Consider the following 26500-nt stretch of genomic DNA (forward strand, 5'->3'; position numbering starts at 1 on the left):
TCCGGACTCTAACTTTCACCCAAGCTCTCACTGAGAGGCTGACAGGACTACTTAAAACTCCAGTCCCATTGCGAAGAGTACTACCCTCCATAAGAGACTACTCCGAATCTTCCGACACTTCTCTGCCAACCTCCTGTGACGAAAGGCAAAGAATGACTGGGGGATGAGGGGAGTGGGGGAGGTATTTAAGCCTTTGGCTGGGGTGTCTTTGCCTCCTCCTGGTGGCCAGGTTCTTAATTCATACAAGTAATGAATGAAGCAGTGGACTCTCCTCCCATTAAGATGGAAATCAATCTTACCCTCGCCTAATGCCACATTTATAGGCAGACTCAAAGATAACTCCTGCAACTGAAAAGAGGACTGGAGAAGATTAAAGCTCGGCAACCGGACGACTGCGCAATGACATCCATGCGATGGAGGCCCGCACGGCACTAATTATAAAACCTACAGCATTAGCAAAGCCAGCGATCGACTCCTACCACTCAAGGATACAGGGTGCGAGGAACGGACCAAATCAATCTGCCCTAATGACATTACCCCTCACGGAAATAAGTGCTAGTTGTAAGTAAACAGCCAGTGTAAGAGCGACTCAACATTTATAAAAGCAACTAAAATCACTAGGAGGAGACCTGGGTTTTGAGTGGCGCTGAACATTCTCAAGCTACATTTACAGTACCTACTGTATATCCCTATATAAGGCTGCCCAAGAGACTCCACAAATTCAATTATCTGAGGTTGTAAAGGGTGATTAATCTAACTATACCCAGAAAGGAACTGAAGCCTCAGAGAGAATAATCTAGTTCTATAGTCCAGTCTTAATAGTAGAAAAGACACTCCTAAACACCAGCTATACCCTGTATAACTTTTTCAATATCATAAAGGAGAAAAACCACGTCCCATAACAGGATAAGGGTGTAAACTATAAACATATAGGATCTGATTGAAAATGTCCTCTAGAAAATCTGTAAAAGATAACAAGCCCTCCAGGTAGACTAATATGAGCACTTCCTTTAAAACTCCTCAAGCCCATAAAGAGGCCATTGTAGCAAATACAGACCAAGAGGAACAAGAAGGGCTGACCTAAGATCTCTGGTTTCTAAACAAGACATATCAGCTAATTTTGAAAAGTTGTGGAACAAAATAGATAATATGCATACAGCTGTTACCAACAGTCTCTCTGAAATTAAAAATTTTGCTGATATGGGAGGTAGAATTGACTCATTGGAAGAGCATACTGACACGCTCACAGAGGATCTTAATTAAGTATCTCAAACAGTTGTCTCACAGCAACAACTACTTATAGAGATGCAAGAGAAACTCGAAGACTTAGAGAACAGGAGTAGGAGGAACAACATCAGACTGAAAGGAGTACCAGAGTCTATCTCCAATAAAGAACTCCTCTCCTATGTAGCTCAACTATTCCACCATATGACAGAAGAACCAGAAAATAACACCATGGGGATCGAAAGAGCACATAGAGCTCTCAAACCTAAACCCAAGGAGGGCATGCAATGTGATAATTAAAATGGTGCTTTTCTGGGATAAAGAAAAGATTCTTCAAGCTGCAAGAAATAAGCCTACACTTAAATTCCAAGGTAAAGTCGTCCAGTTTGTTTCAAGACCTCAGCCATAGAACTTTACAACGCAGAAGTTCCCTAAGACCACTAATGAGGCTACTACAAAAACATCAGATACAATACAAATGGGGCTATTTGATCTTTACATTAACAAGGACTCCAAAACAATAACCATCAGAGAACCGGAATATATATCAGAGGTTTGCAAAATATTAGGATTGGAAGCAACAGCACTATCACCACCAGCCTCTGCATCAACTTCTCTTCATCCTCCAAAACAGACACCACAATCTTCAGCTACCAAATGGACCAGGATTAACCACAAGAGACAAAAGACCTGAGAACTTTAACGTCTGTAGAGTTCATGACAATCTCACTATTACCTGCAGACTAACAACCAACAAGCGGGACTAACCTGGATCCAAAATCATTACTGGTATCCTTTCAATGTTTAGAGATTTTTTTAATGTGTTATCTTATAGTTATTCTATTTACTAACTGATATGATACAGTTTTGGGTTGGCTGAGAACCGATGTGATAGCTTGAGTAACATCATCCTTTATCTGTTACTGCATAGTTTTTCCCATAGCATCAGCCATCTATAGAGATCATAGCTATGTGCTGATGTTGCGGCACCCTCTACCCCGCAAATGTTTTCTAAAGTTTTAATTAGAAAACCCAACATTTGGGTTTTTAGTTTTGCTTATTTGTTTAGTTTACAAGACAAGTTATGTACATTTTATATTATGTTCAATGATGCAAGGACTCAGGGATGCTCATCACTAAATTATAGCGATAAACAACGACGACACACAATTTCATCATACTAAGACATATGCACGAAAAATATGGACCACTCGATAACCTCATCTAATAACAGAAAACATAATTTATATAAGAATTTACCTGATAAATTCATTTCTTTCATATTGGCAAGAGTCCATGAGCTAGTGAAGTATGGGATATACAATCCTACCAGGAGGGGCAAAGTTTCCCAAACCTCAAAATGCCTATAAATACACCCCTCACCACAACCACAATTCAGTTTAATGAAAAGCCAAGTAGTGAGGTGATAAAGAAAAGAGTAAAAAGCATCAACAAAGGAATTTGGAAATAATTGTGCTTTATACAAAAAAAAACATAACCACCATAAAAGGGTGGACCTCATGGACTCTTGGCAATATGAAAGAAATTAATTTATCAGGTAAATTCTTACATAAATTATGTTTTCTTTCATGTAATTGGCAAGAGTCCATGAGCTAGTGATGTATGGGATAGCAATACCCAAGATGTGGAAATCCACGCAAGAGTCACTAGAGAGGGAGGGATACAAATAAAGAACAGCCATTTTCCGCTGAAAAAATTATCCACAACACAAAATTATAAGTTTATCCTTTAATGACAAGAAAAACTTAAAACATAAGCAGAAGAATCAAACTGAAACAGCTGCCTGAAGAACTTTTCTACCAAAAACTGCTTCTGAAGAAGCAAATACATCAAAACGGTAGAATTTAGTAAATGTATGCAAAGAGGACCGAGTTGCCGCTTTGCAAATCTGATCAACTGAAGTTTCATTCTTAAAAGCCCACGAAGTGGAGACCGATCTAGTAGAATGAGCTGTAATTCTCTGAGGTGGGGCCTGACCCGACTCCAAATAAGCTTGATGAATCAAAAGCTTTAACCAAGAAGCCAAGGAAAAAGCAGAAGCCTTCTGACCTTTCCTAGAACCAGAAAATATAACAAATAGACTAGAAGTCTTCCTGAAATCTTTAGTAGCTTCAACATAATATTTCAAAGCTCTCACCACATCCAAAGAAAGTAAGGATCTTTCCAAAGAATTCTTAGGATTAGGACACAAGAAAGGGACAACAATTTCTCTAGTAATGTTATTAGAATTCACAACCTTAGGTAAAAATTTAAATGAAGTCCGCAAAACCGCCTTATACTGATGAAAAATCAGAAAAAGAGATTCACAAGAAAGAGCAGATAAGCTCAGAAACTCTTCTAGCAGAAGAGATGGCCAAAATGAACAACACTTTCCAAGAAAGTAGTTTAATGTCTAAAGAAAGCATAGGCTCAAATGGAGTAGCCTGTAAAGCCCTCAAAACCAAATTAAGACTCCAAGGAGGAGAGACTGATTTAATGACAGGCTTGAAACGAACCAAAGCCTGTACAAAACGGTGAATATAAGGAGGTATGGCAATCTTTCTGTGAAATAAAACAGAAAGAGCAGAGATTTGTCCCTTCAAGGAACTTGCAGACAAACCCTTATCCAAACCATCCTGAAGAAACTGTAAAATTCTAGGAATTCTAAAAGAATGCCAAGAAAATTTATGAGAAGAACACCATGAAATGTAAGTCTTCCAAACTCGATAATAAATCTTTCTAGAGTCAAATTTACGAGCTTGTAACATAGTATTAATCACGAAGTCAGAGAAACCTCTATGTGACTTAGTACTAGGCGTTCAATTTCCACACCTTCAAATTTAATGATTTGAGATCCTGATGGAAAAACGGACCTTGAGACAATAGGTCCGGCCTTAATGGAAGTGGCCAAGGTTGGCAACTGGACATCCGAACAAGATCCCCATACCAAAACCTGTTAGGCCATGTTGGAGCCACCAGCAACACAAATGATTGTTCCATGATGATTTTGGAGATCACTCTTGGAAGAAGAACTAGAGGCGGGAAAATATAAGCAGGTTGATAACACAAAGATCTATCTCTGGAAGACCCCACATCTGAACAATCTGAGGAAACACATCTGGATGGAGAGACCACTCCCCCGGTTGTAAAGTCTGATGGCTGAGATAATCCGCCTCCCAATTGTCTACACCTGGGATATGCACCGCAGAGATTAGACAGGAGCTGGATTCCGCCCAAACAAGTATCCGAGATATTTCTTTCATAGCTTGGGGGCTGCGAGTCCCACCCTGATGATTGACATATGCCACTGTTGTGATATTGTCTGTTTGAAAACAAATGAATGGTTCTCTCTTCAACAGAGGCCAAAACTGAAGAGCTCTGAGAATTATTGATTGGTAACCTCGCCTCTTGAGATTTCCAAACCCCTTGTGCTGTCAGAGATCCCTAAACAGCACCCAAACCTGAAAGACTCGCATCTGTTGTGATCAAAGTCCAGGTTGGCCAAACAGAAGAAGCCCCTTGAACTAAACGCTGGTGATTTAACCACCACGTCAGAGAGTGTCGAACATTGGGATTTAAGAATATTAATTGTGATATCTTTATATAATCCCTGCACCATTGATTCAGCCTACAAAGCTGGAGAGGTCTCATGTGAAAACGAGCAAAGGGGATCGCGTCCGAAGCTGCAGTCATGACACCTAAAACTTCCATGCACATAGCCACTGAAGGGAATGACTGAGACTGAAGGTGCAGACAGGCTGCAACAAATTTCAAACGTCTCTTGTCTGTTAGAGACAGAGTCATGGACACTGAATCTATCTGGAAACCTAAAAAGGTGACCCTTGTCTGAGGAATCAAGAAACTTTTTGGTAAATTGATCCTCCAACCATGTTTCCGAAGAAACAACACTAGTTGATTCGTGTGAGATTCTGCAGAACGTAAAGACTGAGCCAATACCAATATATCGTCCAAATAAGGAAACACCGCAATACCCTGCTCTCTGGTTACAGAGAGCAGGGCACCGAGAACCTTTGAAAAGATTCTTAGAGCTGTTGCTAGGCCAAACGGAAGAGCAACAAATTGGTAACGCTTGTCTAGAAAAGAGAATCTAAGGAACTGATAATGTTCTGGATGAATCGGAATATGAAAGTATGCATCTTGCAAGTCTATTGTGGACATATAATATCCTTGCTGAACAAAAGGCAGAATTAGTCCTTATAGTTACCATTTTGAAAGTTGGTACTCTTACACAACGATTCAAAATTCTCAGATCCAGAACTGGTCTGAATGAATTTTCCTTCTTTGAGGCAATGAATAGATTTGAATAAAACCCCAGACCCTGTTCCTGAAAAGGAACTGGCATGATTACCCCAGATAACTCCAGGTCTGAAACACACTTCAGGAAAGCCTGAGCTTTTGCTGGGATGTGTGAGAGAAAAAAATCTTCTCACAGGAGGTCTTACTCTGAATCCTATTCAATACCCCTGAGAGACAATGTTCTGAATCCAATGATTTTGGACAGAATTTATCCAAACATCCTTGAAAAACAAAATGTATGCTTACCTGATAAATGTCTTTCTTTTGCGATGTACAGAGTCCACGGATTCATCCTTACTTGTGGGATATTGTCCTTCCAGACAGGAAGTAGCAAAGAGAGCACCACAGCAGAGCTGTCTATATAGCTCCCCCCTTAACTCCACCCCCCAGTCATTCGACCGAAGGCCAAGGAAGAAAAGGAGAAACTATAAGGTGCAGAGGTACCTATCTGTCTTGTATAGACAGGGCAGGCCGTGGACTCGGCCCATTGCAAAAGAAAGAAATTTATCAGGTAAGCATAAATTTTGTTTTCTTTTGCATGATGTACCGAGTCCACGGATTCAATCTTACTTGTGGGATACCAATACCAAAGCTTTAGGACACGGATAAAGGGAGGGACAAGACAGGAACCTAAATGGAAGGCACCACTGCTTGCAAAACCTCTCTCCCAAAAATAGCCTCCGAAGAAGCAAAAGTATCAAATTTGTAAAATTTTGAAAAGGTATGAAGCGAAGACCAAGTCACAGCCTTACAAATCTGTTCAACAGAAGCATCATTTTTAAAAGCCCATGTGGAAGCTACCGCTCTAGTAGAATGAGCTGTAATCCTTTCAGGAGGCTGCTGTCCAGCAGTCTCATAAGCCAAACGGATTACGCTTTTCAGCCAAAAGGAAAGAAGTCGCCGTAGCCTTTTGACCCCAACGCTTTCCAGAATAGACAACAAACAAAGAAGATGTTTGACGAAAATCTTTGGTTACCTGCAAATAAAATTTCAAAGCACGAACCACGTCCAAGTTGTGCAACAGACGTTCCTTCTTACAAGAAGGATTAGTACACAGAGAAGGAACAACAATTTCCTGATTGATATTCCTGTTAGTAACAACCTTAGGTAGGAATCCAGGCTTGGTACGCAAAACCACCTTATCAGCATGGAACACAAGATAAGGTGAGTCACATTGTAATGCAGATAGTTAAGAAACTCTTCGAGCTGAAGAGATAGCAACTAAGAAAAAAAACTTTCTTAATATCTATGGAATGCATGTGTTCATTCGGAACCCCCTGAAGAACATTAAGAACTAAATTTAGACTCCATGGCGGAGCAACAGGTTTAAACACAGGCTTAATTCTAACTAAAGCCTGACAAAAGCCCGAACGTCTGGAACATCTGCCAGACGCTTGTGCAACAAAATAGACAGAGCAGATATCTGTCATTTTAAGGAACTAGCTGACAATCCTTTCTCCAATCCCTCTTGGAGGAAAGACAAAATCCTAGGAATCCTGATTTTACTCCAGGAGAAGCCTTTGGATTCGCACCAAAAAAGATATTTACGCCATATCTTATGATAGATTTTCCTGGTAACAGGCTTTCGAGCCTGAAACAAGGTATTTATGACTGACTCAGAGAAACCCTGCTTTGATAGAATCAAGCATTCAATCTCCAAGCAGTCAGTTGCAGAGAAATTAGATTTGGATGCTTGAATGGACCTTGAATCAGAAGGTCCTGTCTCAATGGCAGAGACCATGGTGGAAGGGATGACATGTCCACCAGGTCTGCATACCAAGTCCTGCGTGGCCACGCAGGCGCTATCAAAATCACAATGCTCTCTCCTGTTTGATTCTGGCAATCAGACGTGGAAGGAGAGGGAAAGGTGGAAACACATACGCCAGGTTGAACGACCAGGGTACTGCTAGAGCATCTATCAGTACAGCCTGCGGATCCCTTGACCTGGAGCCGTAACGATGATTTCTTTGCGTTCTGACGAGACGCCATCAGATCCAATTATGGTGTGCCCCATAGCCGAACCAGCTGAGCAAACACCTCCGGATGGAGTTCCCACTCCCCCGGATGAAAAGTCTGACAACTTAGAAAATCTGCCTCCCAGTTCTCTACACCTGGGATATAGATCCCTGACAGATGGCAAGAGTGAGCCTCTGCCCATCGGATTATCCTTGAGACCTCTATCATCGCTAAGGAACTCTTTGTTCTGCCCCGATGATTGATATAAGCCACAGTCGTGATGTTGTCCTACTGAAACCTGATGAATCTGGCCGAAGCCAGCTGAGGCCATGCCTGGAGAGCATTGAATATCGCTCTTAATTCCAGAATATTTATCGGTAGGAGAGCCTCCTCCCGAGTCCACAAACCCTGAGCTTTCAGGGAATTCCAGACTTCACTCCAGCCCAGAAGACTGGGGTCTGTTGTCACTATAACCCATTCTGGCCTGCGGAAACACATTCCCTGGGACAGATGATCCTGTGACAACCACCAAAGAAGAGAGTCTCTGGTCTCTTGATCCAGATTTATCTGAGGAGATAAATCTGCATAATCCCCATTCCACTGATTGAGCATGCATAGCTGCAGTGGTCTAAGTTGCAAGCGAGCAAACAGAACTATGACCATTGCCGCTACCATTAGATCGATTACCTCCATACACTGAGCCACTGACTGCCGAGGAATGGAGTGAAGAACTCGGCAGGTGGACAAAATCTTTGATTTTCTGACCTCCGTCAGAAATATTTTCATGTCCACTGAGTCTATCAGAGGGGGGAAAGAGAACTCTTTTGTACGTTCAACTTCCACCCGTGAGATCTTAGAAAGGCCTACATTAAGTCCGTGTGAGACTTGGCTAGTTGGAAGGTCGATGCTTGAATTAGAATGTTGTCTAGATAAGGCGCCACTGCTATGCCCCGTGGCCTTAGAACTGCCAGAAGGGACCCTAGCACCTTTGTGAAGATTTGTGGTGCCGTGGCCAACCCGAAAGGAAGAGCCACAAACTGATAATGCTTGTCCAGAAAGGTGAACCTGACGAACTGGTGATGATCTTTGGATAGGAATGTGTAGATACACATCCTTTAAGTCCACGGTGGTCATATATTGACCCTCCTAGATCAATGGTAAGATAGTCCAAATGGTCTCCATCTTGAAAGATGGGACTCTTAGGAATTGGTTTAGGATCTTGAGATCCAGAATTGGTCTGAAGGTTCCCTCCTTTTTGGGAACTATAAACAGATTGGAGTAGAATCCCTGCACCTGTTCTGCTTTTGGAACTGGGCAGATCACTCCCATGGTAAAAAGGTCTTTTACACAGCGTAAGAACGCCTCTCTTTTTGTCGGGTTAACAGGCAATTGAGACAGATGGAACCCCCCCTTGGAGGGGAATCCTTGAAATCTAGAAGGTATCCCTGGGTTACAATTTCTACTGCCCAGGAATCCTGAATGTCTCTTGCCCAGGCCTGAGCAAAGAGAGAGAGTCTGCCCCCTACTAGATCCAGTCCCGGATCGGGGGCTACCCCTCCATGCTGACTTAGTGGCGGCCTGTTTACCCTTGTTCCAAGCCTGATTAGGTCTCCAGGTCGGCTTGGATTGAGCAAAGTTCCCCTCTTGCTTTGCAGCAGAGGAAGAGGAAGTGGGACCACTCTTGAAGTTTCGAAAGGAACGAAAATTATTTTGTTTGGTCCTTGACTTATTTGACTTATCCTGAGGGAGGGTATGACCCTTCCCTCCAGTAATGTCTGAAATGATCTCTTTCAGTGCAGGCCCGAATAGGGTCTTACCTTTGAAAGGGATGGACAAAAACTTAGATTTAGATGACACATCAGCTGACCAGGACTTAAGCCATAACGTTCTACGCGCTAAAATGGCAAAACCTGAATTCTTAGCCACTAATTTAGCAAGATGAAAAGCGGCGTCTGTAATATAAGAATTAGCCAACTTAAGAGCCTTACTTCTGTCAAAAAAAAATCATCTAGTGGGGTCTCCATCTGAAGAGCCTCTTCTAGAGCCTCAAACCAAAAGGCAGCCGCATTGGTTACAGGAACAATGCACGCTATAGGTTGAAGAAGAAAAACTTGATGAACAAAAATTTTCTTTAGGAGACCCTCTAATTTTTTATCCATAGGATAAATGAAAGCACAACTGTCTTCAATAGGTATAGTTGTACGCTTAGCCAGGGTAGAAATAGCTCCCTCCACCTTAGGGACCGTCTGCCATGAGTCCTTTATGGTGTCAGAAATGGGAAACATTTTCTTAAAAACAGGAGGGGGAGAGAACGGAATACCTGGTCTATCCCACTCCTTAGTAACAATGTCCGAAATCCTCTTAGGGACCGGAAAAACATCAGTGTAAACAGGAAGCTCTAAATATTTGTCCATTTTACACAATTTCTCTGGAACTACAATAGGGTCACAATCATCCAGAGTAGCTAAAACCTCCCTGAGCAATAAGCGGAGGTGCTCTAGCTTAAATTTAAATGCCGTCATATCTGAATCTGTCTGAGGGAACATCTTTCCTGAATCAGAAATCTCTCCCTCAGAAAGCAAATCCCTCATCCCTACTTCAGAACATTGTGAGGGAATATCGGATACGGCTACTAAAGCGTCAGAAGGCTCAGCATTTGTTCTTAACCCAGAGCTGCTGCGATTCCCTTGCAACCCAGGCAGCTTAGATAAAACCTCTGTGAGGGTAGTATTCATAACTGAAGCCATATCTTGCAAGGTGAAAAAATTAGACGCACTAGAAGTACTTGGCGTCGCTTGTGCAGGCGTTACCGGTTGTGACACTTGGGGAGAACTAGATGGCAAAACCTGATTTCCTTCTGTCTGACAATCATCTAATGCCAAACTTTTATAAGTCAAAATATACAGTTTGCAATTTATAGACATATCAGTACAAGTGGGACACATTCTAAGAGGGGGTTCCACAATGGCTTCTAAACAAATTGAACAATGAGTTTCCTCAGTGTCAGACATGTTTAACAGACTGGTAATAAAGCAAGCAAGCTTGAAAAACACTTTATTTAATGAAAAAAACACAATTTGCAAAAACGGTACTGTGCCTTTAAGAGAAAAAAAAGGCATACACAAACTGCAAAACAGGTTAAAATTGCTTAAATTTTTCTGAAATTTTAACAGTGTACCCACTAAGCTTTAGAAGGATTGCACCACAAGTTAATAAGCAATAAACCCCCATATGAAAAATAATTGTCTAAAACCGGTTAAAAACCCCTATAAGCACCTTGCCACAGCCCTGCTGTGGCCCTACCTGCCCTTAGGAACGATAATATGGGGTCAAAGCTTCGAATAGGCCCTCAGAAGATCAAGGACCTCAGGAGAAGTTGCTTGCTGCTTGTCTGAATAACTAAATGCGCAACTGAGAAACGAAAATAGGCCCCGCCCACACTCGATGTTGCTGGGGCCTACACAAATCTAACAAACCTAGTTTGAAAACCATGTGGGTTATAACAAACCTAGTTTGAAAACCATGTGGGTTATAACAAACCCAAAATAAGCCAAATGACCCCTCAAGCAAACGTCCCATAAACATAAAAAAAATGTTACTCCCAGAACACACAAAAGCGTTTGTCCCAATTTTACATAAACAAACAGTGCCCGAAAAAACTTAGCCCTTTATGCAAGCTAGTAAAACCTCTTTCATACTAGGATTACTGCTTACCCTTCCCCTAATGGGGATACTGTCAGCCTTTCTGAGTTAACACAGTCTCTGCAGAAAAATGACTGAACATACCTCATTGCTGTATAGCAAGAACCGTTCCTCACACTGACGTTTTCCTGTACTCCTCAGCTTCTGTGGGAACAGCAGTGGATCTTAGTTACAAAAGCTAAGATCATCATCCTCCAGGCAGAAATCTTCATCTATGTCCTGCCTGAGAGTAAATAGTACTACACCGGTAAAATTTAAAAATAACAAACTCTTGATTGAAGATAAAATAAAACTAACAGTTTAACACCTCTTCTCTTTACCCTTCCTGCTTAGAGCCAGCAAAGAGAATGACAAGGGGGTGGAGTTAAGGGGGGAGCTATATAGACAGTTCTGCTGTGGTGCTCTCTTTGCTACTTCCTGTCAGGAAGGACAATATCCCACAAGTAAGGATGAATCCGTGGACTCTGTACATCATGCAAAAGAAAACCTTAATCTGCCCCCTACCAGCTGAGCTGGAATGAGGGCCGCATCTTCATGCGGACATAGGGGCTGACTTTGGTTTCTTAAATGGCTTGGATTTATTCCAATTTGAGGAAGGCTTCCAATTGGAAGCAGATTCCTTGGGGGGAGGATTGAGTTTTTGTTCCTTATTCTGACGAAAGGAACGAAAACGGTTAGAAGCCTTAGATTTACCCTTAGGTTTTTTTATCCTGAGGCAGAAAAACACCTTTTCCCCCAGTGATAGTTGAAATAATAGAATCCAACTGAGAAATTCTCCAACCAGAAAGTTGATGCAGCCGCAACATCAGCCAAAGAAATAGCAGGTCTGAGAAGATGACCTGAATACAAACAGGCCTTCCTTAGATAAGATTCAAGCTTCTTATCTAAAGGATCCTTAAAGGAAGTACTATCTTCCATAGGAATAGTGGTACGTTTAGCAAGAGTAGAAATAGCCCCATCAACTTTGGGGATCTTTTCCCAAAACTCTATAGATTTTGCTGGTAAAGGATACAATTTTTTAAACCTTGAAGAAGGAATAAAAGAAGTACCTGGCTTAATCCATTGATTAGAAATCATATCAGAAATAGCCTCAGGAATAGGAAAAACACCTGGAGAAACCACAGGAGGTTTAAAAACAGCATTTAAACGTTTATTAGACTGAACGTCAATAGGACTGGTTACCTCAATTTCCAAAGTAATTAACACTTCTTTTAATAAAGAACGCATATACTCTATTTTAAATAAATAAGTAGATTTGTCAGTGTCAATGTCTGAGGAAGGATCTTCTGTCTCAGATAGATCCTCATCAGAAGAGGATAAATTATTATGTTGTTGGTCATTTGAAATTTCATCAGCTAAATGAGAAGTTTTAAAAGACCTTTTACGTTTATTAGAAGGTGGAAATGCAGACAAAGCCTTCATAATAGAATCAGAAACAAATTCTTTAAAATTTACAGGTATATCATGCACATTAGAAGTTGAAGGAACTGCAACTGGCAATGTACTATTACTGATGGAAACACTATCTGCATGTAAAAGTTTATCATGACAACTATTACAAATGACATTCGGTGAAATAATTTCTACAATTTCACAACAAATGCACTTAGCTTTGGTAGAACCGATGTCAGGCAGCAATGTTCCAGCAGAAACTTCTGAGACAGGATCACATTGGGACATCTTGCACAATGTAAGAGAAAAAAAACATATAAAGCAAAATTATCTATTTCCTTATATGACCGTTTCAGGAATGGGAAAAAATGCAATAGCATAGGCCTCTGGCAAACATACAAGGGGTATTGAAATAATGAAAAAGTTTGGCGCCAAGTATGACGCACAACATAACGTAAACTGTTTTGGCGCCAAAAATAACCGGAAATGACACACTCGCGTCACTAATGACGCCGCCGTGGGAAAGGTCTCGCGTCACGTATGACGCCGGAAATGACGAAGTTGCGTCATAAACGTATTTTTTCAAGCCAAAAATATTTTCACGCCAAGAATGACGCAATAGTTTAGCATTTGACGCACCCGCGGGCCTAATACCCGAAATTTGCAAGAAGTAGTCAATTGAAAAAAAGACTTAACCCCAGGTAAGAAATACATTTCTTAAAATGTTTATATTCCGCAAATATGAAACTGACAGTCTGCAGAAGGAAATACATGAACCTGACTCATGGCAAATATAAGTACAATACATATATTTAGAACTTTATATAAATGCATAAAGTGCCAAACCATAGCTGAGAGTGTCTTAAGTAATGAAAACATACTTACCAAAAGACACCCATCCACATATAGCAGATAGCCAAACCAGTACTAAAACAGTTATTAGTAGAGGTAATGGTAAATTGAGAATATATCGTCGATCTGAAAAGGGAGGTAGGAGATGATTCTCTACGACCGATAACAGAGAACCTATGAAATAGACCCCCGTTAGGGAAATCATCTTATTCAAATAAATGATACTCCCTTCACGTCCCTCTGACATTCGCTGTACTCTGAGAGGAATCGGGCTTCAACAATGCTGAGAAGCGCATATCAACGTAGAAATCTTAGCACAAACTTACTTCACCACCTCCATAGGAGGCAAAGTTTATAAAACTGAATTGTGGGTGTGGTGAGGGGTGTATTTATAGGCATTTTGAGGTTTGGGAAACTTTGCCCCGCCTGGTAGGATTGTATATCCCATACGTCACTAGCTCATGGACTCTTGCCAATTACATGAAAGAAACATCGTTTTTTATATTGTCTCCCATGTCACATAATGCCCAAATATCAACTAATGATAAATATAAAATAGGGACTCCAGTAACACCCCTCTTATTAAAATAGGTTTTACTGCTTACCCCATTCCCATACAGGGAAATAATGCCAGCCAGTTCTGATACACCAAGTCTCCTCAGAAAAAAAGGCTGCACATACCTTAATGCTGCTTGTAGCATGAAACCGGTCTCCACACTGAAGATGTCTCATGGTTACCTTCAGAAGTCTTGTGGGAACCAGCGTGGATCTTAGTTACAAATGCTAAGATCATCAAACCTCAGGGCAGAAATCTTCTTCCATATCCCCCTGAGGAAAATAGTACGCACCGGTACCATTTAAAATAAAAAACTTCTTGATTTAAGAAACTAAAACTAACACCTCACTTTACCATGTCTTCCTAGTATAACACAGGCAAAGAGAATGACTGGGGGTGGAGGGGAAGGGGAGGGGCTATATATACAGCTCTGCTGTGGTGCTCTTTGCCACTTCCTGTTAGCAGGAGGTTAATATCCCACAAGGATGAAATCCGTGGACTCATCATATCTTTGTAAAAGAAAGCTTAACCTAGGAGGTTCATATGCTAATTTCTTAGACCTTGAAGGCCACCTCTTTTCAGAATGTATTTTAACAGTTTTTCACCACTAGAGGGTGTTAGTTCACGTATTTCATATAGATAACACTGTGCTCGTTTAGTTATCTGGGAGCAGGCACTGATTGGCTAAACTGCAAGTCTGTCAAAAGAACTGAAATAAAGGGGCAGTTTGCAGAGGCTTAGATACAAGCTAATCACAGAGGTAAAAGTATATTATAACTGTGTTGGTTATGCAAAACTGGGGAATGGGTAATAAAGGGATTATCTATCTTTTAAAACAACATAATTTATGTAAGAACTTACCTGATAAATTCATTTCTTTCATATTAGCAAGAGTCCATGAGCTAGTGACGTATGGGATATACATTCCTACCAGGAGGGGCAAAGTTTCCCAAACCTTAAAATGCCTATAAATACACCCCTCACCACACCCACAATTCAGTTTAACGAATAGCCAAGAAGTGGGGTGATAAGAAAAAAGTGCGAAAGCATATAAAATAAGGAATTGGAATAATTGTGCTTTATACAAAATCATAACCACCACAAAAAAAGGGCGGGCCTCATGGACTCTTGCTAATATGAAAGAAATGAATTTATCAGGTAAGTTCTTACATAAATTATGTTTTCTTTCATGTAATTAGCAAGAGTCCATGAGCTAGTGACGTATGGGATAATGACTACCCAAGAAGTGGATCTTTCCACACAAGAGTCACTAGAGAGGGAGGGATAAAATAAAGACAGCCAATTCCTGCTGAAAATAATCCACACCCAAAATAAAGTTTAATGAAAAACATAAGCAGAAGATTCAAACTGAAACCGCTGCCTGAAGTACTTTTCTACCAAAAACTGCTTCAGAAGAAGAAAATACATCAAAATGGTAGAATTTAGTAAAAGTATGCAAAGAGGACCAAGTCGCTGCTTTGCAGATCTGGTCAACCGAAGCTTCATTCCTAAACGCCCAGGAAGTAGAAACTGACCTAGTAGAATGAGCTGTAATTCTCTGAGGCGGAGTTTTACCCGACTCAACATAGGCAAGATGAATTAAAGATTTCAACCAAGATGCCAAAGAAATGGCAGAAGCTTTCTGGCCTTTTCTAGAACCGGAAAAAATAACAAATAGACTAGAAGTCTTACGAAAAGATTTCGTAGCTTCAACATAATATTTCAAAGCTCTAACAACATCCAAAGAATGCAACGATTTCTCCTTAGAATTCTTAGGATTAGGACATAATGAAGGAACCACAATTTCTCTACTAATGTTGTTGGAATTCACAACTTTAGGTAAAAATTCAAAAGAAGTTCGCAACACCGCCTTATCCTGATGAAAAATCAGAAAAGGAGACTCACAAGAAAGAGCAGATAATTCAGAAACTCTTCTGGCAGAAGAGATGGCCAAAAGGAACAAAAAACTTTCCAAGAAAGTAATTTAATATCCAATGAATGCATAGGTTCAAATGGAGGAGCTTGAAGAGCCCCCAGAACCAAATTCAAACTCCAAGGAGGAGAAATTGACTTAATGACAGGCTTTATACGAACCAAAGCTTGTACAAAACAATGAATATCAGGAAGAATAGCAATCTTTCTGTGAAAAAGAACAGAAAGAGCAGAGATTTGACCTTTCAAGGAACTTGCGGACAAACCCTTATCTAAACCATCCTGAAGAATACTGTAATATTCTCGGTATTCTAAAAGAATGCCAAGAAAAATGATGAGAAAGACACCAAGAAATATAAGTCTTCCAGACTCTATAATATATCTCTCTGGATACAGATGTACGAGCCTGTAACATAGTATTAATCACAGAGTCAGAGAAACCTCTTTGACCAAGAATCAAGCGTTCAATCGCCATACCTTTAAATTTAAGGATTTCAGATCCTGATGGAAAAAAAGGACCTTGAGACAAAAGGTCTGGTCTTAACGGAAGAGTCCACGGTTGGCAAGAGGCCATCCGGACAAGATCCGCATACCAAAACCTGTAAGGCCATGCCGGAGCTACCAGCAGAACAAACGAGCATTCCTTCAGAATCTTGGAGGTTACTCTTGGAAGAAGAACTAGAGGCGGAAAGATATAGGGAGGATGATACTTCCAAGGAAGTGATAATGCATCCACTGCCTCCGCCTGAGGATCCCGGGATCTGGACAGATACCTGGGAAGTTTCTTGTTTAGATGAGAAGCCATCAGATCTATTTCTGGAAGTTCCTACATTTGAACAATCTGAAGAAATACCTCTGGGTGAAGAGACCATTCGCCCGGATGCAACGTTTGACGACTGAGATAATCCGCTTTCCAATTGTCCATACCTGGATATGAACCGCAGAGATTAGACAGGAGCTGGATTCCGCCCAAACCAAAATTCGAGATACTTCTTTCATAGCCAGAGGACTGTGAGTCCCTCCTTGATGATTGATGTATGCCACAGTTGTGACATTGTCTATCTGAAAACAAATGAACAACTCTCTTCAGAAGAGGCCAAGACTGAAGAGCTCTGAAAATTGCACGGAGTTCCAAAATATTGATCGGAAATCTCACCTCCTGAGATTCCCAAACCCCTTGTGCCGTCAGATACCCCCACACAGCTCCCCAACCTGTAAGACTTGCATCTGTTGAGATTATAGTCCAGGTCGGAAGAACAAAGAAGCCCCCTGAACTAAACGATGGTGATCTGTCCACCATGTCAGAGAGTGTTGTAAAATCGGTTTAAAGATATTAATTGAGATATCTTTGAGTAATCCCTGCACCATTGGTTCAGCATACAGAGCTGAAGAGGTCGCATGTGAAAACGAGCAAAGGAGATCGCATCTGATGCGGCAGTCCTTAGACCCAACATTTCCATGCATAAGGCTACCAAAGGGAATGATTGTGACTGAAGGTTTTGACAAGCTGATATCAATGTTAAACTTCTCTTGTCTGACAAGGACAGAGTCATAGACACTGAATTTATCTAGAAACCTAAAAAGGTTACCCTTGTCTGAGGAATCAATGAACTGATTGGTAAATTGATCCTCCAACCATGAACTTGAAGAAACAACACAAGTCGATTCGTATGAGATTCTTCGAAAATGAGAAGACTGAGCAAATACCAAGATATCGTCCAAATAAGGAAATACCAAAACCCTATTCTCTGATTACAGAAAGAAGGGCACCGAGAACCTTTGAAAAAAATTCTTGGAACTGAGGCTAAGCCAAACGGTAGAGCCACAAAACTGGTAATGCTTGTCTAAAAAGAGAATCTCAGACACTAAAAGTGATCTGGATGAATCGGAATATGCAGATACACATCCTGTAAATCTATTGTAGACATATAATGCCCTTGCTAAACAAAAGGCAGGATAGTCCTACAGTAACCATCTTGAATGTTGGTATCCTAACATAATGATTCAATAATGATAGATCCGGAACTGGTCTGAAGGAATTGACCTTCTTTGGTACAATGAAGAGATAAAATAAGACCCCAGCCCCTGTTCCAGAACTGGAACTGGCATAAATACTCCAGCCAACTCTAGATCTGAAACACATTTCAGAAATGCTGAGCCTTTGCTGTGTTAACTGGGACACGGGAAAGAAAAGAATCTCTTAGCAGGAGGCCTTAACTTGAAGCCAATTCTGTACCTTTCTGAAACAATGTTTCTGAAACCAGAGATTAAGAACGGAATTGATCCAAATTTCTTTGAAGAAAACTTAATCTGCCCCATACCAGCTGAGCTGGAATAAGGGCCGCACCTTCATAGGTACTTAGGAGCTGGCTATAGGTTTCTATAAGGCTTGGATATATTCCAAACTGGAAATAGTTTCCAAACTGATACCGCTCCTGAGGATGAAGGATCAGGCTTTTGTTCCTTGTGAGGAAAGGAACGAAAATGATTATTTACCCTGGAAAAAAAGGGAAAGCAAAGTTGACTTAGAAGACATGTCAGCATTCCAAGTTTAATCCATAAAGCTATTCTAGCTAAAATAGCTAGAGACATATACCTGACATCAACTCTAATGATATCAAAAGATGGTATCACCAATAAAATTATTAGCATGTTATAGAATAAAAATAATGCTATAAAATTATGATCTGTTACTTGTTGCGCTAAAGCTTCTAACCAAAAAGTTGAAGCTGCAGCAACATCCGCTAAAAATATAGCAGGTCTAAGAAAATTACCTGAACATAAGTAAGCTTTTCTTAGAAAGGAATCAATTTTCCTATCTAAAGGATCCTTAAATGAAGTACTATCTGCCGTAGGAATAGTAGTACATTAGCAGGAGTAGAGACAGCCCCATAACCTTAGGGATTTTTGTCCCAAAAAACTCTAATCTGTCAGATGGCACAGGATATAATTTGCTTAAACGTCTAGAAGGAGTAAATAAATTACCCAAATTATTCCATTCCCTGGAAATTACTTCAGAAATAGCATCAGGGAGATAAAACACTTCTGGAATAACTACAGGAGATTTAAAAACCTTATTTAAACGTTTACATTTAGTATCAAGAGGACCAGAATCCTCTATTTCTAATGCAAATAACACTTCTTTAAGTAAAGAACGAATAAATTCCATCTTGAACAAATACAAAGATTTATCAGCATCAACCTCTGAGACAGAAACCTCAGAACCAGAAGAACCATTATCAGTATCAGAATGATGATGTTCATTTAAAAATTCATCTGAAAAAAAGAGAAGTTTTAAAAGACTTTTATGTATACTAGAAGGAAAAATAACAGACATAGCCTTCTTAATGGATTTAAAAAATAAAATCTCTTATGTTATCAGGAACACTCTGAAAATTAGATGTTGACGGAACAGCAACAGGTAATGTAACAGTACTAAAGGAAATTTTATCTGCATTAATAAGTTTGACATGACATGCAATACAAATAACAGCTGGAGAAACAGATACCAAAAGTTTATAGCAGATACACTTAGCTTGGTAGCTCCAGCATTGTGCAGTGATTTTCCTGAAGTATCTTCTGACTCAGTTGCAACGTGGAACATCTTGCAATATGTAAAAGAAAAAAACAACATATAAAGCAAAATTGATCAAATTCCTTAAATGACAGTTTCAGGAATGGGAAAAAATGCCAAAGAACAAGCTTCTAGCAACCAGAAGCAATAAAAAATGAGACTTAAATAATGTGGAGACAAAAGTGACGCCCATATTTTTTCGCGCCAAATAAGACGCCCACATTATTTGGCGCCTAAATGCTTTTTGGCGCCAAAAATGACGCCACGTCCGGAACGCCGACATTTTTGGCGCAAAATAACGTCAAAGAATGACGCAACTTCCGGCGACACGTATGATGCCGGAAACGGAAATAGAATTTTTGCGCCAAAAAAGTCCGCGCCAAGAATGACACAATAAAATGAAGCATTTTCAGCCCCCGCGAGCCTAACAGCCCACAGGGAAAAAGTCAAATTTTAAGATAAAAAATGTTAAATTAAAATGCATTATCCCAAATATGAAACTGACTGTCTGAAAAATAAGGAAAGTTGAACATTCTGAGTCAAGACAAATAAACGTTTGAATACATATATTTAGAACTTTATAAACAAAGTGCCCAACCATAGCTAGGAGTGTCACAGAAAATAAGACTTACTTACCCCAGGACACTCATCTACATATAGCAGATAGCCAAACCAGTACTGAAACGAGAATCAGCAGAGGTAATGGTATATATAAGAGTATATCGTCGATCTGAAAAGGGAGGTAAGAGATGAATCTCTACGACCGATAACAGAGAACCTATGAAATAGACCCCTTAGAAGGAGATCACTGCATTCAAATAGGCAATACTCTCCTCACATCCCTCTGACATTCACTGCACGCTGAGAGGAAAACCGGGCTCCAACTTGCTGCGGAGCGCATATCAACGTAGAATCTAGCACAAACTTACTTCACCACCTCCATCGGAGGCAAAGTTTGTAAAACTGAATTGTGGGTGTGGTGAGGGGTGTATTTATAGGCATTTTAAGGTTTGGGAAACTTTGCCCCTCCTGGTAGGAATGTATATCCCATACGTCACTAGCTCATGGACTCTTGCTAATTACATGAAAGAAAATAACAATTCTGGTGTAGACTGTCCCTTTAAAATTCTGTGTACAGTAATGAGAACATGTATAGCAAAATACTGGAGGTTGGTACTCCTTCATAGGTCGAAATACAGAATAAGATTCAACACACCTAAACAATTTATGACTCGGCAACGTGGACATTAGGCTAAAAAAAACCAAATGAAGTGTGGTTTTATTGGAACTTGAGAAACGGTTCAAAATACAATAAATGAAATTGTACACAATAAGTAGATTCAGTATAACAGACACCTATTCGCTAGTTAACAGAACTCCCAAAGTAATTTATGAGACAATTGTTATATTCAAATTTGTCCTTGGCATCCAGTTTAAGTTTAAAATGTTTTTATAATTTATTTTGTTTCCCCCATACCCTGTTGGTTAACGTCAAACATGGTTTAAAAAAACCAAACTAGGATTTGACTTCTACTCAGACTTTAAAGAAAGGACTGGATACTTTGATCTAAGATATCTTCAACAAAGTAGTCAATAACACGATTGCTAGTTTGACGTATTTCTTAACATTTATATGTATGTATAATGGATTGATTTGATGTACTTTATTAAAAATGCTGTTTCAATAAAAAGATTTAAACATAAAATTGGTGCCCTGATTTATAGGCAACCGTGGTGCCCAAGCATTTTATCTCTCACATGGATAGTCAAAAAGATACTGGAAAAGCAGTTTATTTTGACCTAACAAAGTGCATGTTTTATAGAAATTGGACAAACTGCACACCAGCTGATAGACAGAGCTCACAACCAGTTCCCTATTGGAGAAGAGAGACACCTCAAAGTATATTTATGAAATAATAAAAGTACAAAGTTCACTTAGTGCAATAATAATAATACAATAAAATGTGAAATACAATAAAAATTGATGTATAAGGATATGATCCACTTGATATATTATATATATAGATATATATAGATATATATAGATATATATAGATATATATATAGTTATATATATAGATATATATATAGATATATATATATATATATATATATATATATATATATAGATATATATATAGATATATATATATAGATATATATATAGATATATATATATATATATATATAGAGATATATATATATATATAGAGATATATATATATATATATAGAGATATATATATAGATATATAGAGATATATATATATAGATATATATATATATATATATATATAGATATATATATATATATATAGATATATATATATATATATATATATAGATATATATATATATATATAGATATATATATATATAGATATATATATATATATATAGATAGATAGATAGATAGATAGATAGATAGATAGATAGATAGATAGATAGATAGATAGATAGATAGATAGATAGATAGATAGATAGATAGATAGATAGATAGATAGATAGATATAGATAGATATATATATATTGAAGTAAGTTTTAAAAGGTGATGATTCACACAGTGATCCTGCCAAGGGGTTACTCGCACTTTTAAGAGCCACCCGGGCTCTGGAGTAGACGCACACCTGGCTTTATACTGCCAGGTACCCAGTGTAACTACTCCAATCACAGACCACTGCTTTGAAAAATGACATTTTAAATACATATAAAAGTATAAAAAGTCACAAATTTACCACCATACACAAAGTCACTCTGGTAACCGTCCCCATAAACTTGTAAGTGGGTGCGAAATCACAAAAGCCTTTTCTGATGGATGCGGATAGGGTGCAGGTCTCGCTACGCTCAAAACCGCTGTGTTAGTGATACACACGATACCTGTACTGGTGACCGATAGTAGGGGCGTGGCTGTGACGGTAACGTCGGAACGTCACAGCCACGCTCCTACAGCAGAGTGCTATTGAGAGCGGTAAATATCATTACAAGGAGTAAAGCTTTAGCATTTGAGAGGATTTCTGAGTGTGCACTAAACCACTATGCATAGTGTGAGACAGACTTTGCACTTTAGTTTGTACAGTGTGTGCCTGAGTCAGACGGCAGATCACTTTCAATTGCAGAGGAGGTAGGACTTACTTAGTAAATGTCTGTTTTCTGTGGATGTCTCTGTGAGGGTGTGTGTATGTACTGTATGTGTTTTCTGTGGATGTCTCTGTGAGGGTGTGTGTGTGTGTGTGTGTGTATGTGTTTTCTGTGGATGTCTCTGTGAGGGGGGGTGTATGTGTTTTCTGTGGATGTCTCTGTGAGGGGGGGTGTATGTGTTTTCTGTGGATGTCTCTGTGAGGGGGTGTGTGGGTGTGTTTTCTGTGGATGTCTCTGTGAGGGTGTGGGTGTGTGTGTGTGTATGTGTTTTCTGTAGATGTCTCTGAGGGTGTGTGTGTGTGTATGTGTTTTCTGTGGATGTCTCTGTGAGGGGGGGTGTATGTGTTTTCTGTGGATGTCTCTGTGGGGGTGTGTGTGGGGGTGTTTTCTGTGGATGTCTCTGTGAGGGGGTATGTGTTTTCTGTGGATGTCTCTGTGAGGGGGGTATGTGTTTTCTGTGGATGTCTCTGTGTGTTTTCTGTGGATGTCTGTGTGTGTGTATATATGTGTTTTCTGTGGATGTCTCTGTGAGGGTGTGTGTGTGTGTGTGTGTATGTGTTGTCTGTGGATGTCTCTGAGGGTGTGTGTGTGTTTTCTGTGGATGTCTCTGTGTCTGTGTGTGTATGTGTTTTCTGTTTGATGTCTCTGTGAGGGTATGTGCATATGTCTGGCATTTTCTGTGGGTGTCTCTGTGAGGGAGTGTGTGTGTATGTGTATGTTTTCTGTGGATGTCTCTGTGAGGGTGGGTGTGGGTATGTATGTGTGTGTATGTTATGTGTTGTGCATATGTCTGGCATTTTCTGTGGGTGTCTTTGTGAGGGAGTTTGTATATATGTGTGTGTATGTATGTATGTCTGTGTGTTTTCTGTGGATGTCTTTGTGAGGGTATGTGCATGTGTCTGGCATTTTCTGTGGGTGTCTCTGTGAGGGAGTGTGTATATGTGTTTGTATGTATGTCTGTTTGTGTGTGTGTTTTCTGTGGATGTCTCTGTGAGGGTGTGTGCATATGACTGTTTTCTGTGGTTGTCTATGTGATGGTGTGTGCATATGTCTGTGTTGTCTGTGGGTGTCTCTGTGAGGGTGTGTTTGTATGTCTGTGCTTTTTCTGTGGGTGTATATGTCTTTTTTGTGGATGTTTCAGTAAGGGTGTGTGTACGAGTGAGATTTCTGTGTGTTTGTTTTCTGAGGTTGTCTCTGTCTGTGTTTCCTTGGGTGTATGTGCAAGTTTGAGTTTGTGTGTGTGTGTGTCCATTGTCTGTTCCTTTTTAGGACATTTTGACCTTACTACTGATTATTCACATCTTTCTACAGAGTTTGAGACTAATGAGACCTTTCCGACAGTCACCAATCCACCACTTAACCTTTAAATAATTGTTTAAGCAGTTCAGGGTCCTTCCTTTCAGCCACAGCTTGCTGTTATCATATAGTTGGCATCTTCTTGACAAAAAGATAATCAGAACTTCATATTTTGTCTTGTAAATCTAATTTTTTGACAAAACTGTAGTCTACCTCATTACTTGTCAGGTCAATGTAAACAATTGCTGTGTGTCTCTCTGTGAGTGTTTGTGTACTACTGTGTTTCTTTTTATGTCTCCTGTGTTTCAGTGTTACTACATTTACAAGTTTGACTACACAAGAAAAAAAGTGCACACACGTTTTAGTCATTTGGTCAAAAATTGCACATGTCAAAAGGGGGGGGGGGCTAATCAATGGTTAAGTGGCCCCAAAATTTCTAGTGGTGTGTGTGTATATATATATATATATATATATATATATATATATATATATATATATATATATATATATATATATATATCCTGTATTACTTTAAAAATTGACACAAGAAGGCTATACTTGTGCTAAAAAAATAATAGTTTTGATACTTGTGCGGGCGGGGGGGGGGGGGTCCCACTAAGAGCCAAGGCAAATTTCATGTGAGCAGTAGGAAGAGTTTTACACATACAAAAAAAAAAAAAAAAAAAAAAAAAAAAAAAAAAGGATGAGAATGAATAAAAGCAGACTTAAAATCATCAAAACAAATCCTCACTCTCGTTATTTTAAAATGTATTTCAAACATAAAGACTAAAAGCTACAATACAACCAGTGTTGCATTACAAATATTGACGGAGGAAGAAAAAGAAACAGTGGAAATATTGTTTTTCATTGCCATAGTCTTTATGTCCAATGTTGTTACTGTTTAGCAAGCTGCTGCTTTGGAGACCTGTTCTGCAAACAAATGCTCAGTACATTTATGTCAGACTACAGCCATTACAGACCTGACTTCCAGCTCATATATAGCAGGTATCAGGCACTACCCCACTTGTAAACACAGATTGGAGGCTATTTCCAGGAATAGAAGGTGATAAACAGGAGCATAATGTAATTTGGTTTAATGATACAATTCCTGCAATTATCACTTAGTAACCAAAGACATAGGCCCTATCAACATAGCAGCTTATATTATTATTGCAGGCCAAGCTGAAGCTTTAGCAAACCTGTAAACAAGATTACATCAGTTACCGGCCTCAGTCATGTGAAAATATAAATAGATTATGCACAGAGTTCTCCAACCTCAGGATTACCCTAGAGACCTAATGCATATCCAGCAGCTCAGCAAGAACCTCACATGCATGTATTGCTAGTGAGTGTCATTAGTGTAATGCCTACTGTAATGACTCTGAGGTGACAACTTACACAGTGTGACTAATATTCAGCAGCACCTGAGATGTCAGCCTCAGTACGGAGGGGAGGGCACACTATACTGGCATTGCACTGTCTACTGCACCTGTACACACAAGCATTATAGAGGCATCCTACATGCACACACCTCATAAGAAGGGGACCCAGCAGGGCCCACAGCCTCTGCACCTACAGACTACACGGTGGTGAGGAGATAGCAGACGGGCCGTACACATTCATCATTACAGCCTATTGCACAGCATTACAGACACCGCTTCCGGCGGCTCCTGTTACCTCCAAAGCAGCCGGTGTCCTCTCTCAGGGGCCTCTCCCACTCAAGCCGCCCGACACAAAAGGCTCGGCCGCATCCTACCGGAGAATCACACCGCTAAGCATCAGGGAGTAACATCCAATGAAATAAAAGGCAGAACACTGGTCACGCCCCTTCCGGACTCACCAGCCAATCACACAGGCGCTGCGATGCCCAAGATGCCCGATAACACCCGGTCAGACTAGATAGACTCAAGAATTAACCCCTTGGTCGCCACACGGTTTGTGAACTAAATAATAAAAAAAAAAAACATGCATTATTGCCATTAGCAGACACTAGGTTTATAGATGTAGTTCCATCACAGTACTATTCGGAATGCACTGGGCATCTACTTAGTTCAGATTATACCACCTGGTATACCAGTAAATCTAATGCGCTTATCACTCAGAAGGGCAGGGCATAAGCTACTGTATTGCAGGAATAGTATCAATTGCCTTGTCATGGAAGGTCAGCTATAAAACTATTTTTTTATTTTATGATTCATATAGAGCATGCAATTTTAAGCAACTTTCTAATTTACTCCAATTATTAATTCTTCGTTCTCTTTTAATCGTTATTTGAAAAAAACAGGACTGGAAGCTTAGGAGCTGTCCCATTTTTGGTTCAGACCCTGGATAGCACTTGCTTATTAGAGGTCTACATTTATACACCAATCAGCAAGCGGTACCCAGGTACCGTTTGCTGATTGGTGTATAAATGTAGCCACTAATCAGCAAGTGCTATCCAAGGTGCTGAACCTAAAATGGGCTGGCCCCTAACCTTTCTTTCCTGCTTTTCAAATAAAGATACCAAGAGAACGATGAAAAATTAATAATAGGAGCAAATTAGAAAGTTGCTTAAAATTGCAT

At 39.8% G+C, this 26500-nt stretch overlaps 1 protein-coding gene across 1 annotated transcript in view; it reads right to left on the reverse strand.

The window, feature by feature from the left end:
- Positions 1–25763, reverse strand: part of CKAP5 (cytoskeleton associated protein 5) — a 397759-nt gene extending 371996 nt beyond the window's left edge. Inside the window, exon 1 of the mRNA XM_053689307.1 lies at positions 25616–25763. The gene's annotated coding sequence lies outside the window, so the exon portion shown is untranslated. The remainder of the gene's footprint in view (positions 1–25615) is intronic.
- Positions 25764–26500: the final 737 nt, after the last annotated feature.

This window comes from Bombina bombina, chromosome 7 (genome assembly GCF_027579735.1).
Source record: "Bombina bombina isolate aBomBom1 chromosome 7, aBomBom1.pri, whole genome shotgun sequence".
NCBI classification, from domain to species: domain Eukaryota; kingdom Metazoa; phylum Chordata; class Amphibia; order Anura; family Bombinatoridae; genus Bombina; species Bombina bombina.